Raw genomic sequence first — 14,825 nt, forward strand, 5'->3', positions numbered from 1 at the left:
CTATACTGAAGAAAAATATAAATGCAACATGTGACAATTTCAACGATTTTACTGAGTTACAGTTGATATAAGGAAATCGGTCAATTGAAATAAATTCATTAAGACTTAATCTATGGATTTCACATGACTGGGCATAGACCCACCCACTGAGGAGCCAGGCCCACCCACTGAGGAGCCAGGTCCAACCAATCAGAATGAGTTTTTCTCCATAAAAGGGCTTTATTACAGACAGAAAAACTCCTCAGTTTCATCAGCTGTCTGGGTGGCTGGTCTCAGACGATCCCGCAGGTGAAGAAGCCAGATATGGAGGGCCTGGGCTGGCATGATTACACGTTGTCTGTGGTTGTGAGGCCGGTTGGACGTACTGCCAAATTCTCAAAAACGACGTTGGAGGCAGCTTATGGTAGAGAAATTAACATTCAATTCTCTGGCAAAAGCTCTGGTGGACATTCCTGCAGTCAGCATGCCAATTGCACGCTCCCTCAAAATTAAGACATCTGTGGCATTGTGTTGTGTGACAAAACTGCACATTTTAAAGTGGCTGTTTATTGTCCCCAGCACAAGGTGCACCTGTGTAATGACCATGCTGTTTAATCAGCTTCTTGATATGCCACACCTGTCAGGTGGATGGATTATCTTGACAAAGGAGAAATGCTCACTAACAAGGATGTAAACAAATTTGTTCACAACATTTTGGGGATCTTGTTGCATTTTCATGTGTTTATATTTTTGTTCAGTATAATTGCCATCAGCACTTCTGATTTGAGCAGTCCATTGACATTGACACACAACTCTAAGGAAATGAGAGGTGTGGACACAGAATATTGCTGGTCCCCAGTGCTTAATGGCTACAGGAATTTCTTATAATTTCTTTATCTTCGTTTTCTTTTAACCCAGCACCGGGATTCTCATGTGTGGAATGTGCATAACACATTATTTTTCTTAATCGACACACAAGTCTGCCTTGTGTGTGTGAGATTGTGCATCTGCATGCATTGAGTTTGCATATGTGTGCATGTGTGTAAGTACCTGACACCTGCAGTTGACACACAGGTCTGACTTGTATGGTCCACATGGTGTTCCATCCATCACTCTCTCTGCCACCAGGATGGGGGAATCTCTCCCCACAGGGGAACCGAACAGGGCACACTGCTTCTCTACAGAGAGAACACACAGGGTTAATGATGGGGAACAGAACAGGGCACACTGCTTCTCTACAGAGAGAACACACAGGGTTAATGATGGGGGAACTGAACAGGGCACACTGCTTCTCTACAGACAGAACACACAGGGTTAATGATGGGGGAACAGAACAGGGCACACAGCTTCTCTACAGAGAGAACACACAGGGTTAATGATGGGGAACAGAACAGGGCACACTGCTTCTCTACAGAGAGAACACACAGGGTTAATGATGGGGGAACAGAACAGGGCACACTGCTTCTCTACAGACAGAACACACAGGGTTAATGATGGGGAACAGAACAGGGCACACTGCTTCTCTACAGAGAGAACACACAGGGTTAATGATGGGGGAACATAACAGGGCACACTGCTTCTCTACAGAGAGAACACACAGGGGGATAATGATGGGGGAACAGAACAGGGCACACAGCTTCTCTACAGAGAGAACACACAGGGTTAATGATGGGGGAACATAACAGGGCACACTGCTTCTCTACAGAGAGAACACACAGGGGGATAATGATGGGGGAACAGAACAGGGCACACTGCTTCTCTACAGAGAGAACACACAGGGGGATAATGATGGGGGAACAGAACAGGGCACACTGCTTCTCTACAGACAGAACACACAGGAGGTAAATGATGGGGGAACAGAACAGGGCACACGGCTTCGCTACAGAGAAAACACACAGGGTTAATGATGGGGGAACAGAACAGGGCACACTGCTTCTCTACAGAGAGAACACACAGGGTTAATGATGGGGAACAGAACAGGGCACACGGCTTCTCTACAGAGAGAAAACACACAGGGGGATAATAGCCTAGCACAGTGGTCACCAGCCGGTCATTCGTGATCGTCTGGTTGATCTCCAAGGGATTCCTAGTCGATCACCAAACATTTCTGTAAAAACCCAACGATAAAGCCTTGCATTCCAACGTCTTTTATTTGTTTCGCACTGTTGGCAGTATGTGCACTTGATTCAGCAACCCTAGCTCTGGGAAGGCAAAGTGTTCCCATTTTGAACCATTTCATGTGTCTGAAGGTAGAAGGTAACTGAAGGTAACTGCTGGCCAATCAGATAGTTTAGATCACCTTGTCTGCGCAGTTTCCTCGCGCCATAGACCGTAAAAAGAAGCCTTGAACACACAGGAAAGTTGATCATGTAAGATTTCAACACTTCAAACGTACATCTCGAAACTTCTCCATCTAGTTGTCGCATCATGGATAACTGTAGCATTTTAGCTAAGCCTAACCCTTTTCCTAACCATAACCTAATTTTCCTAACCGGCTACGTTAATTCTCCTAACCTGCTGAGTTAATTCTCCTAACCTGCTGCTTTAATTCTCCTAACCTGTTGCGTTAATTCTCCTAACCTGCTGTGTTAATTCTGATCACCTGATGCGTTAATTCTCCTAACCTGCTGCATTAGTTCTCCTAACCTGCTGTGTTATTTCTCCTAACCTGCTGCTTTAATTCTCCTAACCTGCTGCGTTAATTCTCCTAACCTGCTGCGTTATTTCTCCTAACCTGCTGCTTTAATTCTCCTAACCTGCTGCGTTAATTCTCCTAACCTGCTGCGTTAATTCTAATAAACTGCTGCATTAGTTCTCCTACCCTGCTGGGTTAGTTCTCCTAACCTGCTGTGTTATTTCTCCTAACCTGCTGCTTTAATTCTCCTAACCTGCTGCGTTAATTCTCCTAACCTGCTGCGTTATTTCTCCTAACCTGCTGCTTTAATTCTCCTAACCTGCTGCGTTAATTCTCCTTACCCGCTGCGTTAATTCTAATAAACTGCTGCGTTAGTTCTCCTACCCTGCTGGGTTAGTTCTCCTAACCTGCTGTGTTAATTCTCCTAACCTGCTGCATTAATTCTAATAAACTTCTGCAATAATTCTAATAAGCTGCTGCGTTAGTTCTCCTAACCTGCTGCATTAGTTCTCCTAACCTGCTGCGTAAGTTCTCCTAACCTGTTGCGTTAGTTCTCCTAACCTGCTGCGTTAGTTCTCACAACCTGCTGCGTTAGTTCTCCTAACCTGCTGCGTAAGTTCTCCTAACCTGCTGTGTTAGTTCTCCTAACCTGCTGCATTAATTCTAAAAAGCTGCTGTGTTAATTCTCCTAACCTGCTGCCTTAGTTCTCCTAACCTGCTGTGTTAGTTCTCCTAACCTGCTGTGTTAATTCTCCTAACCTGCTGCATTAATTCTAATTAGCTGCTATGTTAATTCTCCTAACTTGCTGTGTTAGTTCTCCTAACCTGCTGCTTTAGTTCTCCTAACCTGCTGTGTTAGTTCTCCTAACCTGCTGTGTTAATTCTCCTAACCTGCTGCATTAGTTCTCCTAATCTTCTGCGTTAGTTCTCCTAACCTGCTGCGTTAGTTCTCCTAACCTGCTGCGTTAATTCTCCTAACCTGCTGCGTTAGTTCTCCTAACCTGCTGCGTTAGTTCTCCTAACCTGCTGCGTTAATTCTCCTAACCTGCTGCGTTAGTTCTCCTAACCTCCTACATCAAGTCACTACTGTCTGTATCTGTACTCCATCTAGCCACAACTGTAGAAGCTGTCATTTTCAAGAAACCATCAATATCACAACAGCAGGACGTGATCGAACCTGGTTATATCTAAACGCCATTGGTCAGATTTTTGCAACACATTCACCAATCACGTTAGGTAGCCTAGCAGGTAGAGAAGCAAGCCAGCAACTGAAGGGTTGCCAGTTAGAATTCCCGGTCTGATGGGAAAAAATCTGGTGGGAAGTGAGCCGGCAACCGGAGGGTTGCTGGTATTGAATTCTAGATGCCATTGCCTTCTGTTGTGCCCTTGAGCAAGGCACATAACCCTCCACAACAACTGTTTTACGGCTCCTAGTGTGGCAGCCCTCTGCTCCAACCTGTATATGTAGCGGTATGTGTGTCTTTTGGAGGGGTTGGGATAAATCAGAAGTCAGGTTTCAGTTGGACCTTGAGAACAATTGACGAATAAAGTAATCTTAATCATCTTCATCTTTTGTTTTGTATTCTCATTGTGATTGGTCTCTGAAAACTAGGAGGACGTTTTTGAAATAGATAAAATCCTCCTTCAATTTGCCATTGGTAAGCCATGATGAAGGCTGGTAAGGCCGATCCCTGATGTGGCAAAATGCGTTGGTTTTACCAATAATGAAGTGTTTTATCAACTTCCACTGCCCTCCAAGAGAGTTGCTGATATACTTTTCATGTTCAGGTTGCTCCTCAGTTCATGCACCTTGTTTGTAGAGCGAGGTAGTGGCAGTGTTACCTTGCTAGGAACCATAGCAGGTCAGGGAGCCTGTTCGTCTTGTGTGTATGAGTATAAAATACGTTTTAAAACTCTAGCCTAATCTCAGCTCCTTATTGTCCGTCTAGGACCAGGAAAGTTTTATTAGGCTGTGTGAGTCAAGTCATGTTTCAGATGTTAGGCTACAGCCGCTGCTTCTGTGCTCTAATATCGATTCTGTCTGTTGTTCATGCATCAGCATCATCATCCATCCTCATGGTCTTGACAAGAGCCTGTACAGGTGGCTTGTGTTGTGTCACTTCCCAGAATGAACTATTGGGTTTGTTCTTCCTTATTTGCAGTGAACTGTGTGGCTGTGGGAGGTACTCACCTTTCAGATGACTTATTGTACATCACAATGCATTGTATCACTAAACAAACCCAGGCACATTAGGCTAATTGATACTGTCACTGAGCAAATAGTTTTTGTCATGTGTGCAGTCAAATTTCCGAGGGGAAGTACATTTGAATGAAAAGATGAGTCACATACAATTGTCAGAACTGCCTGATTTTTTTTTCATGTTGACAATAATTATGATTCATGGATATTTAAGCCTCTGTCAATGTTTGACCAATACTGCAACTGTGTAGCCTATCATTAATGTAGGTTACATGACAACAAGCACAGATCTACTGTCTTGTACAACATAATAAAAACCCTCATACATTTCCAGATATAGTTTAGTGAGTCATGGTGGCGCCCCAGCAATCACGTCACACTAAAAAGCTAGTATCCAGGGGGGGCTGGATAAGGATTCCTTTAGAAGGTGAAACTGACCCTATTAGTTGGTTGTTTAAGCAGTGATGGTTTTAGCTTTGACATATTTTGTTTCTCCAATGTGTTTGGCTCGCCCAGGGAGAGAGCGCCAGGCAGAGATTGAGTCGTGGCTCAAGATCTTCACAGAACACTCACTTGTTCCCACTGTGGATGAGAATAATAGAGGTACGTGCGGATAAGGGAAGGTGTGCTTTTGAAATGCCCACACTGTGGTGGTGTCAGTGTGAGCTTGTGAGTGGGTATGATGAAACGCACACACATACACACAAACACACACACACACACACACACACACACACCACCAGTCCTGGCTTCATCATGGCAGATAAACACCTTTAGAATACAGCATACCAAGTTCTGTTCTCCTCAGAGAGAGCGAAAGAAGCTCAGCCGAAGCTCAGTAGACCAGCCTCAATCTTTCTGATTCAATATGTCTCACCAGCTCTGAGAAACAGATGTATGCCACAGGAGGTTGGTGGTACGTTAATTGGGGAGGACGGGTTTGTGGTGATAGCTGGAGCGGAATCAGTGGAATGGTATCAAATACATCAAACACATGGTTTGATGCCATCCCATTTTCTCCGTTCCAGACATTATTATGAGCCATCCTCCCCTAGATAGTTTGTGTGTATGTATTGATATGTAGACTACGTGTGCTTTTTGTAAAAACATATTTTTTAATGTAGTTCTGTCCTGTAGTGTCGGCTTCCCTGTGGCTCAGTTGGTAGAGCATGGTGTTTGCAATGGTGTTTGCAACGCCAGGGTTGTGGGTTCTATTCCCACGGGGGGCCTGTACGGGGGAGAAAAAAAAATGTATTCATTCACTACTGTAAGTCGCTCTGGATAAGAGCGTCTGCTAAATGACTAAAATGTAAATGTCTATTAATGTTCTGTATTATGTCATGTTTTGTGTGGACCCCAGGAAGAGTAGCTGCTGCTTTTGCAACAGCTAATGGGGATCTTAATAAAATACCCCAAAATACCAATACCCTCAGCAGCTTCCACTGATGTATACACATGTTCTATTATCAACTCTTATCAAAATAGCCCAGTAACATTGTTGTTAACACTTATCACTAATAAGGCCTTATGGTAATAATGTACATTCCTTTAGGCCTATATTACATTACACATCTGAAAACACATCATTAATCAATGAGTCCTTCAATAATTAGGAATTTATTCAAAAATGGTGGTGGATACTTGAAATGTCACATATCATTTTGTGAATCACTTGCTATTGTAATTTTTTTGGCAAAGGGGCTCCTGCGTGGCGCAGCGGTCTAAGGCACTGCATATCAGTGCTAGAGGCGTCACTACAGACCCTGGTTCAATTCCAGGCTATATTCCAACCGGCCGTGATTGGGAGTCCCATAGGGCGGTGCACAATTGGCCCAGCATTGTCCAGGTTAGGGTTTGGCCGGGGTAGGCTGTCATTGTAAATAAGAATTTGTTCATAACTGACTTGCCTAGTTAAATAAAGCTTAAATAAAACCTCACTGGCATTCAACTTTGTTGAACTTGTTTTTGAAGAGGGTCATGTTGTTGTCATGCTTCCTCTCTGACATATTAACTAGCAACTGAACAATTGAAAGTTTGGAGCTTTGTTGTGAAACTAGAGACCATACATTACTTTTGGTAAGACATCCAGAGGACAGCTCTATAAACATCTCTCTTTGTGAATGTGCCATTTTTGTGGCAAGTTTTCTATTGTTGTTCCATCTTCATCTTCAGGCCTTCCACCATCTTGTTTCTGGGTATTTCCACACAGCAACAAGATCCAACATAGCTCTTTTATCTGAAGATATTTCCCATAGCATAACACTGAAAAAATCCAAGCTGATCTGGCTCACCTGAAATCCTCCCAGTTGTTTCTACCTCATAGAAAGACTGAATCAGAATACCTAACACTGTTATGTGCATCCACTACAGAAAGAGTGTTGAATGCTGGAATGTCAGTATAATCTCCATTATGTTCCATTGTATAACTCACATGTACTCAAATAGGGGGTGCTTATTTGTCTTGTTTTGATCTAGCAACCTTTTGGTTTCTGTACCAACACTCTAACCGCTAGGCTACCTGCCGCCCTAAAGCTATATCACTGTAGGCTATATCACAGGTCTTTTATACAGTATATACAATATACATGAACATGCATATATGATTATTATGACAATGCTTTTTGTCATTCTGTTTCATATAATTTCCACAGATCCTCTGAAGGTGTCATGAATACATTGCTAGCATTTCAGCAGATCCTCTTAAGACGTCATGAATACATCGTCACCAACCACCAACGTATGACTACTGTAGGCTATGAGATATGACCCAAAATTGTAGTGTGGTGGATATTATTTTCTGAGGAGAATATGATGACCAAAAGAACGTTCAATTGTTCAAAGTAGCCCGGGCTACATTATCATCTAATTAGTCCGTATTTATGTGATTCCAGCCACATTGAACGTTTATGCTCTCATGAGAGTGGAACAGCGTGGAAGCAGAGAGATCTGTATCAGAATGTCATCGTTTCCTAAGCACAAAGCATTCTGGGTTTTGGTAGATTACCTCGCCCTTGACAGCCTCAACAGTGGCGGCGGGGACAAAATGGCCGCCTGCGACTTTTGGTGGATTAGAGATAAAAGTTGTTCCAAATGCCATCACTGCACTGTGACATTTAGCAGCCTGTGATGCTTTTCAAATAAATCTGAATAAATGGTCGGGAAATTACAATGTCTCTCAGCCAATTATAAATGAACATCACGCACAACAATATGAGTTTAATAACCGATGGTGTAGCCTAGGCTAATGCCTTTAAAATGTCCTTATTGCTAACTGGTTGTAGTTATACATGTGCCACGTTCAACCAGTTAGCAAGTCGGAAACTTCAGAGTTCCGACTAGCACGTGAACGCGGCATATCTATGAAGGATTTGTCCTGGGAGATCACACTCAGTCCTCTTTTTTCATTTGATCAAATGAGATCTCAATGACAATGGACCACCATTGTGTCTCTAATCAGCTGTTTACTTTGTAGTCCTTCTGAATGAGACTGCTACAGGAATTCATGTAAATGTAATATCTGCTTGCCTTGTGTGGCCTAACATGACCTTACTATAGCTTATTATTGTGCATGACTCTTCCAGTCCGTTCACCTTATGGTTAACATTAGCTCCATATAAATGATTAACATGCTACAATTAATGTAGTCTCTCATATCACATTTAACAATTGCCTGAATGGATAAAACGTCATTGAAAGATTTGTCCTCTCTATTACTCTCCATAACTCTGATTGTGTCAATGAGTATCCATCAGTCCACAGAGCCCTGGGTCGCTGTGCAGTGTGAAGTCCTGATATTAACTTGAATTTCTGTTTTATTAACTGAGGGGGCAATTATTTATATGTACTACATGTGACGTTTCTATAATTAGTGACTCTCAATATACACAGTTACTGTGCCTTGCCCTGAATCTCAATCGAAATATTAGTTTAATTGACTAGAATCAATGCTCGTTAGCTCTCCTCATCAGACACACTCAGTGCAATATGAGGAGCTATTTTAATGTATGATGTTTTTATTCAACAATTTCCTGCTGGAATCTGCTTGGATTAAGGAATGCCTCATTTTGAGTTCCTCTGAGTGGGTCCTGATAGAGAAATGTGATTTGGCTGGCGTCAGTGGTTTTAACAAGGTGTACGTTTGAGGGGGATATGTAATAGGGTATGTGAGCACTAAGCAAACTGTAGCATGAATGAGCCTCCTGAGAGATGATTGGTTTTTAATTATCATAGAAATCACTTGATGCCTAATACCCTTAACTGTGAAGGTATGCTTGTCCTTTCTGTTTAACTATTACTGAATATGGAAAGACTGAGTGTTAAGTCTAACTTCCACATAATATTGTAGTGTTCTTGGAAGTCAGATAATTATGTAGGCTATTTGTAGGGATTTTTCCATCACATTGTTTGACTTGATGGACTTTGTGGAAATAGGTTGGATCAAGGAAATGAAGGTTTGGTAGGATGTTTTCAAACCCAGCACACTGTCTGGGTTTGAAAACATGCTCTAGTTCCAACCTTGTCCTATCACTGAGATTTAAAGACTTTTCCAGTAAATGATGGTGAGGAAACACCATAGCAGCACTCAACCCAGCATGACTTCTACTCCTGAAACTCTGCTCCCTAAAAGGTGACGAGGACAAGCAAGGAACATTTTCACAAGTTGCATCCTATTCGACCAAATACTCTTCACTCTCTGTTGACCCTGAGGGAGTTGGGTCAATTAAACCAGGATGTCGATCGATAGTATGTGGCCAGAATAACAAGACACGTCTGCCATCTACTGTCAGTGCACTCTTAACACTATGCCATTTAACCCAGGCAAGCAGGGGAATGACTGCATGGGCTGCATCCCAAATGGAAACCCTATTCCCTATTTAGTGCAGTACTTTTGACCAGGACCCATAGAGCTCTATATAAGGAATATGGTGCCATTTGGGATGCTACCCATGCACTCATTTTCCTGCTTGCCTGGGTTAAATGGAATTGTGTGGAGAGTGCAGTTAGCCCTGGATCTCCCTGAGCTGTCATCACCTCTGTCACACTCTCTAACGGCTCCTGAAAGGGCCCTCTTCTCGGCCCCCAACTCCCTCGGCTCCCACCTCTGGGCTCTATAGGTCCCAGACCTGAGTCATTGTCGTATCAGTCAGACACTTCCAAGCCAAGACTGTGAAAGACATGAGCCACTAATGAGCCATGATGGAGTCAGATATCAATATATCTATTATGTTGTGGGAAGCCTCATCATGAGAGGAGTCTTTTGAAAAAAAGACATAAAGGTTGCCAGTTTGATGCAAAAACTTAAGTGAACTATTTACAAAATAAAAAGCAGATCAGATCAGCCTATAGAATGACAATACAGCAGAAAAATGCATTGAGGAGGAGGAGTCTTATGACCATATCGCTCATTAATATATTCTGAAGGTGATTCAATCATTGAGTGGTGTGACTTTTTTGTGGCTTTGTCATGTATTCACCCGAGCCGGGTCTTCTGTTTAGCGAAGGGGAACCTGTTTGAAGTTGATTCTCCTTTTCTTGCGACTTTCAAAGGAATATCCAGCCAATAGAGAAGTTTAATATCAGCTCCAGTTTTCATAAAGTGTCCTAGATCAGAACTCCTACCCTGAGACATTTTATGAATAAGTGCCCAGAACACCAGCCACAAAAGCTCTCAATATTGCTCAGAAACAGCATTGCCGTGACACAAATTGATAACAAATGGTTAGGTTTATGAGAGGACCAGGTAGTGATGCAACCAGTCAGGATACTCTCGATGGTGTAGCTGTAGAACCTTTTGAGGATTTGAGGACCCATGCCAAAACTTTTCAGTCTTTTGAGGGGGAATAGGTTTTGTTGTGCCCTCTTCACGACTGTCTTGGTGTGCTTGGACCATGTTAGTTTGTTGGTGATGTGGACACCAAGGAACTTGATTCTCTCAAACTGCTCCATTGCAGCTCCGCCGATGAGAATGGGTGCGTGCTCGGTCCTCTTTTTCCTGTAGTCCACAATCATCTCCTTAGTCTTGATCACGTTGAGGGAGAGGTTGTTGTCCTGGCATCACACGGCCAGGTCTCTGACCTCATCCCTATAGACTGTCTCATCGTTGTCGGTGATCAGGCCTACCACTGTTGTGTCATTGGCAAACTTAGTGATGGTGTTCGAGTCATGTCTGGCCATGCAGTCATGAGTGAACAGGGAGTACAGGAGGGGACTGAGCATGCACCCCCGAGTGGCCCCTGTGTTGAGGATCAGCGTGGCGGATGTGTTGTTACCTACACTTACCACCTGGGGATGGCCCGTCAGGAAGTCCAGGATCCGGTTGCAGAGGGAGGTGTTTAGTCCCAGGGTCCTTAGCTTATTGATAAGCTTTGAGGGCACTATGGTGTTGAATGTTGGGCTGTAGTCAATGAGTAGCATTCTCACATAGGTGTTCCTTTTGTCCAGGTGGGAAAGGGCCGTGTGGAGAGCAATAGAGATTGCATCATCTGTGGATCTGTTGGGGCGGTATCCAAATTGGAGTGGGTCTAGGGTTTCTGGAATGATGGTGTTGATGTGACCCATGACCAGCCTTTCAAAGCACTTCATGGCTACAGACGTGAGTGCTACGGGTCGATAGTCATTTAGGCAGGTTACCTTAGTGTTCTTGGGCACAGGCACTATGGTGGTCTGCTTTAAACATGTTAGTATTACAGACTCGGACAGGGAGACACTTCCCAGGGACACTTCCCACTTCCCAGTCTTCACTGACTCGGTCAGTGAAGACACTTCCCAGTTGGTCAGCGCATGCTCGCAGTACACGTCCTGGTAACCCGTCTGGCCCTGCGGCCTTGTGAATGTTGACCTGTTTAAAGGTCTTAGTCACATCGGCTGCGGAGAGCGTTATCACAAGTCTTCTAGAACAGCTGGTGCTCTCATGCATGATTCAGTGTTATTTGCATCGAAGCGAGTTAGAAGTGGTTTAGCTCATCGGGTAGGCTCGTGTCACTGGGCCGCTCTTGGCTGTTCTTCCCTTTGTAGTCTGTAATGGTTTGCAAGCCCTGCCACATCCGACGAGCGTCAGAGCCAGTGTAATACGATTCGATCTTAGTTCTGTATTGACCCTTTGTCTGTTTGATGTGGTGAGAGCCCAAATGTGGTGGTTGATTTATATTATGAGAAGGCAATATAAGGACATGATTGTATCGTGAGCATTATGTCAGCGTTTGTTTCTTGTGTGTTGTATTGCAACTGACTGTAATGCTGAGTGTAAATGTATATTTCAGTGCTGTAGAGCAGGGGTGTCAAACTCATTCCATGGAGGTACGAGTGTCTGCAGGTTTATTTTTTTTCTCCCTTCAATTAAGACCTAGACAACCAGGTGAGGGAGTTCCTAATAATTAGTGACCTTAATTCATATATCAAGTACAAGGGTGGAGAAAAAAAAAAGAACACTCGGCCCTCCATGGAATCAATTTGACACGTGCTTTGAGAATCTCAAATGTTGGTGGTCTACTTTGATAGAGCCCTCGGTCTATTCAGAAACACAAACACTCTTGTTCCTGCTGGTGGCTATCTGATCAAACCTCTAATAACACTTCCTCCTTATTTATTTATGTTGTGCTGTCTAAAATCCCCTCTAGATCCTGTCACAGATTAAACCCAAATAAAGGCTGTCGCTGTGAGTAATGTGTTCTCTCCAGTTGAAACCTCCGCTGCCATCCACCTCCATCATACTGATTTGTCAGTCATCACTACGTTGAGGCTGCGTTGACGCTGACAGCTCCTGACCCTCTCTCTCACTGAATGACGGAATTATGACATCACAAGTGTGCGTATACAATAAGTCGCCAAGCAAGGATGGGGGGGGAGTAGTACACTCAGCCCGAGCTCCGCCACAAGAGGTTCACATTGGGGTGCAGCCATCGCTCATCTCTCTCTCTCTCTCTCTCTCTCTCTCTTTCTCTCACTCTCTCTCATAAAACCACAGGGAATCATGAATGATAACATTGATGAACTTGGGCCATTTCTTCCCAAACACTGCTGATCTATAGAAACTATACAAAACAATATTTAAGTGCTTTTGTAATATAAGAAAAGTAACTACCACTCAATTTTTGTTTTACTTGAGCAAATTATCTCTGTTTGTGCTATGCTGACATCTAGTGTACAGAATACGAACACTTGAGGTGCTGCTAATTTGAGGTGCTGAGTATGTATGTGGTTTCTGGCATAATTCACAGTTACTTGAGCAGCTGTGCACTGACTATTTGAATCTATAAACCCATTGGTTTCTAAATGAGTTAGTAGTACAGTGTCATACATTACATATTGTACTACTCTTTGTCAGACATACCCAATCCATGAACAAGGGAATTATCTTCCCTTTTGACTGAAATTGCAGTATTTCTCTCAATTTGATGTTTCTTCAAGTGAATGTCTTACAGCAATTATGTTTGCTCTTTTGACCTGAAATATTAGAATGATTAAGAATGAAGTAGGTTATTATCAGTGGAGTGCAGCTCTAATGTAGCCTTACTATCCATAGCTCCGGTGGTTCTGTATGTTATTGCATCGTGATGACAGAACGCGATGTGACTTTGCCTTCTCAGATATCAGTCAGCCCTAGCTATCTGGCCAGCCGGACTTAGCTATCTGGCTGGCCGACTGGCCGGACCTAGCTATCTGGCCAGCCGGCCTGAACTAGCTATCTGGCCAGCCAAACCTAGCTATCTTGCCAGCCCGGCTGGCCGGACCTAGCTATCTGGCTGGCCGGATCTACCTATCTGGCCGGACCTAGCTATCTGGCGGACCAGCTGGCCGGGCCTAGCTACCTAGCTATCTTGACCGGTCGGCCAGATAGGTTGGTCAAGCTGGCCGGCCGGCCAGAAATCTAGGTCCATCCATCCAGCCAGACAGCTAGGTCCGGTTGGCCGGCCAGGTAGGTACTGAGGAGTGGCTTCCATCTGGCCACTCTACCATAAAGGCCTGTGGAGTGCCACAGAGATGGTTATCCTTCTGCAATGTTCTCCCATCTCCACAGAGGAACTCTGGAGCTCTGTCAAAGTGACCATCGAGTTCTTGGTCACCTCCCTGACCAAGGCACTTCTCCCCTGATTGCTCAGTTTAGCTGGGCAGCCAGCTCTAGGAAGAGTCTTGGTAGTTCAAAACTTCTTCCATTTAAGAATGATGGAGGCCACTGTGTTTTTGGGGACCTTCAATGCTGCAGAAATCTTTTGGTACCCTTCCCCAGATCTGTGCCTCGACACAATCTTCTCTGAGCTATACAGACAATTCCTTCAACCTCATGGCTTGGTTTTTGCACGGTCAACTGTGGGACATTATAAAGACAGGTGTGTCCCTTTTCAAATCATGTCCAATCAATTGAATTTACCACAGGTGGACTCCAATCAAGTTGTAGAAACATCTCAAGGATGATCAAAGGAAACAGGATGCACCTGAGCTCAATTTCGAGTCTCATAGCAAAGGGTCTGAATACTTATGTAAATAAGGTATTTCTGTTTTTTATTTTTAATACATTTGAAAAAAAATCTAAAAACCTGTTTTCACTTTGTCATTATCGGGTATTGTGTGTAGAGTGATGAGTATTTCTATTTCTTTAATCGATTTTAGATTAAGGCTGTCACATAACAAAATGTGGAAAAAGTGAAGGGGTCTGAATACTTTCCGAATGCACTGTATTGACATGCATATTGTTATTAAAAGACAGCAATGTGTTCACCTAAAAAAACGAATCATTAGTTAGCTACCAATCATATGAATTGTGCACAAATATGATAGCTAACGTTAGCTAGCTAAGTGCTAGCCAGTCAGTCAGTGGCGCCGACAGAATGAAACTGGTATCAACAAATGTTTCACTCTATCTGATAAAACATGACATTGCTAACTAGGCATCATTTAGCTAATACAATTTTAAAGTTTAATTAATAAGTTACACACTCACCAGACAATGTTGGTAGGTACTGTACCTAGCTAGATAGTTTGGTTTACAATTTCCAACAGATGTTTTGAATCCCC

Source organism: Salmo salar, chromosome 26 (genome assembly GCF_965601325.2).
Source record: "Salmo salar chromosome 26, fSalSal1, whole genome shotgun sequence".
NCBI classification, from domain to species: domain Eukaryota; kingdom Metazoa; phylum Chordata; class Actinopteri; order Salmoniformes; family Salmonidae; genus Salmo; species Salmo salar.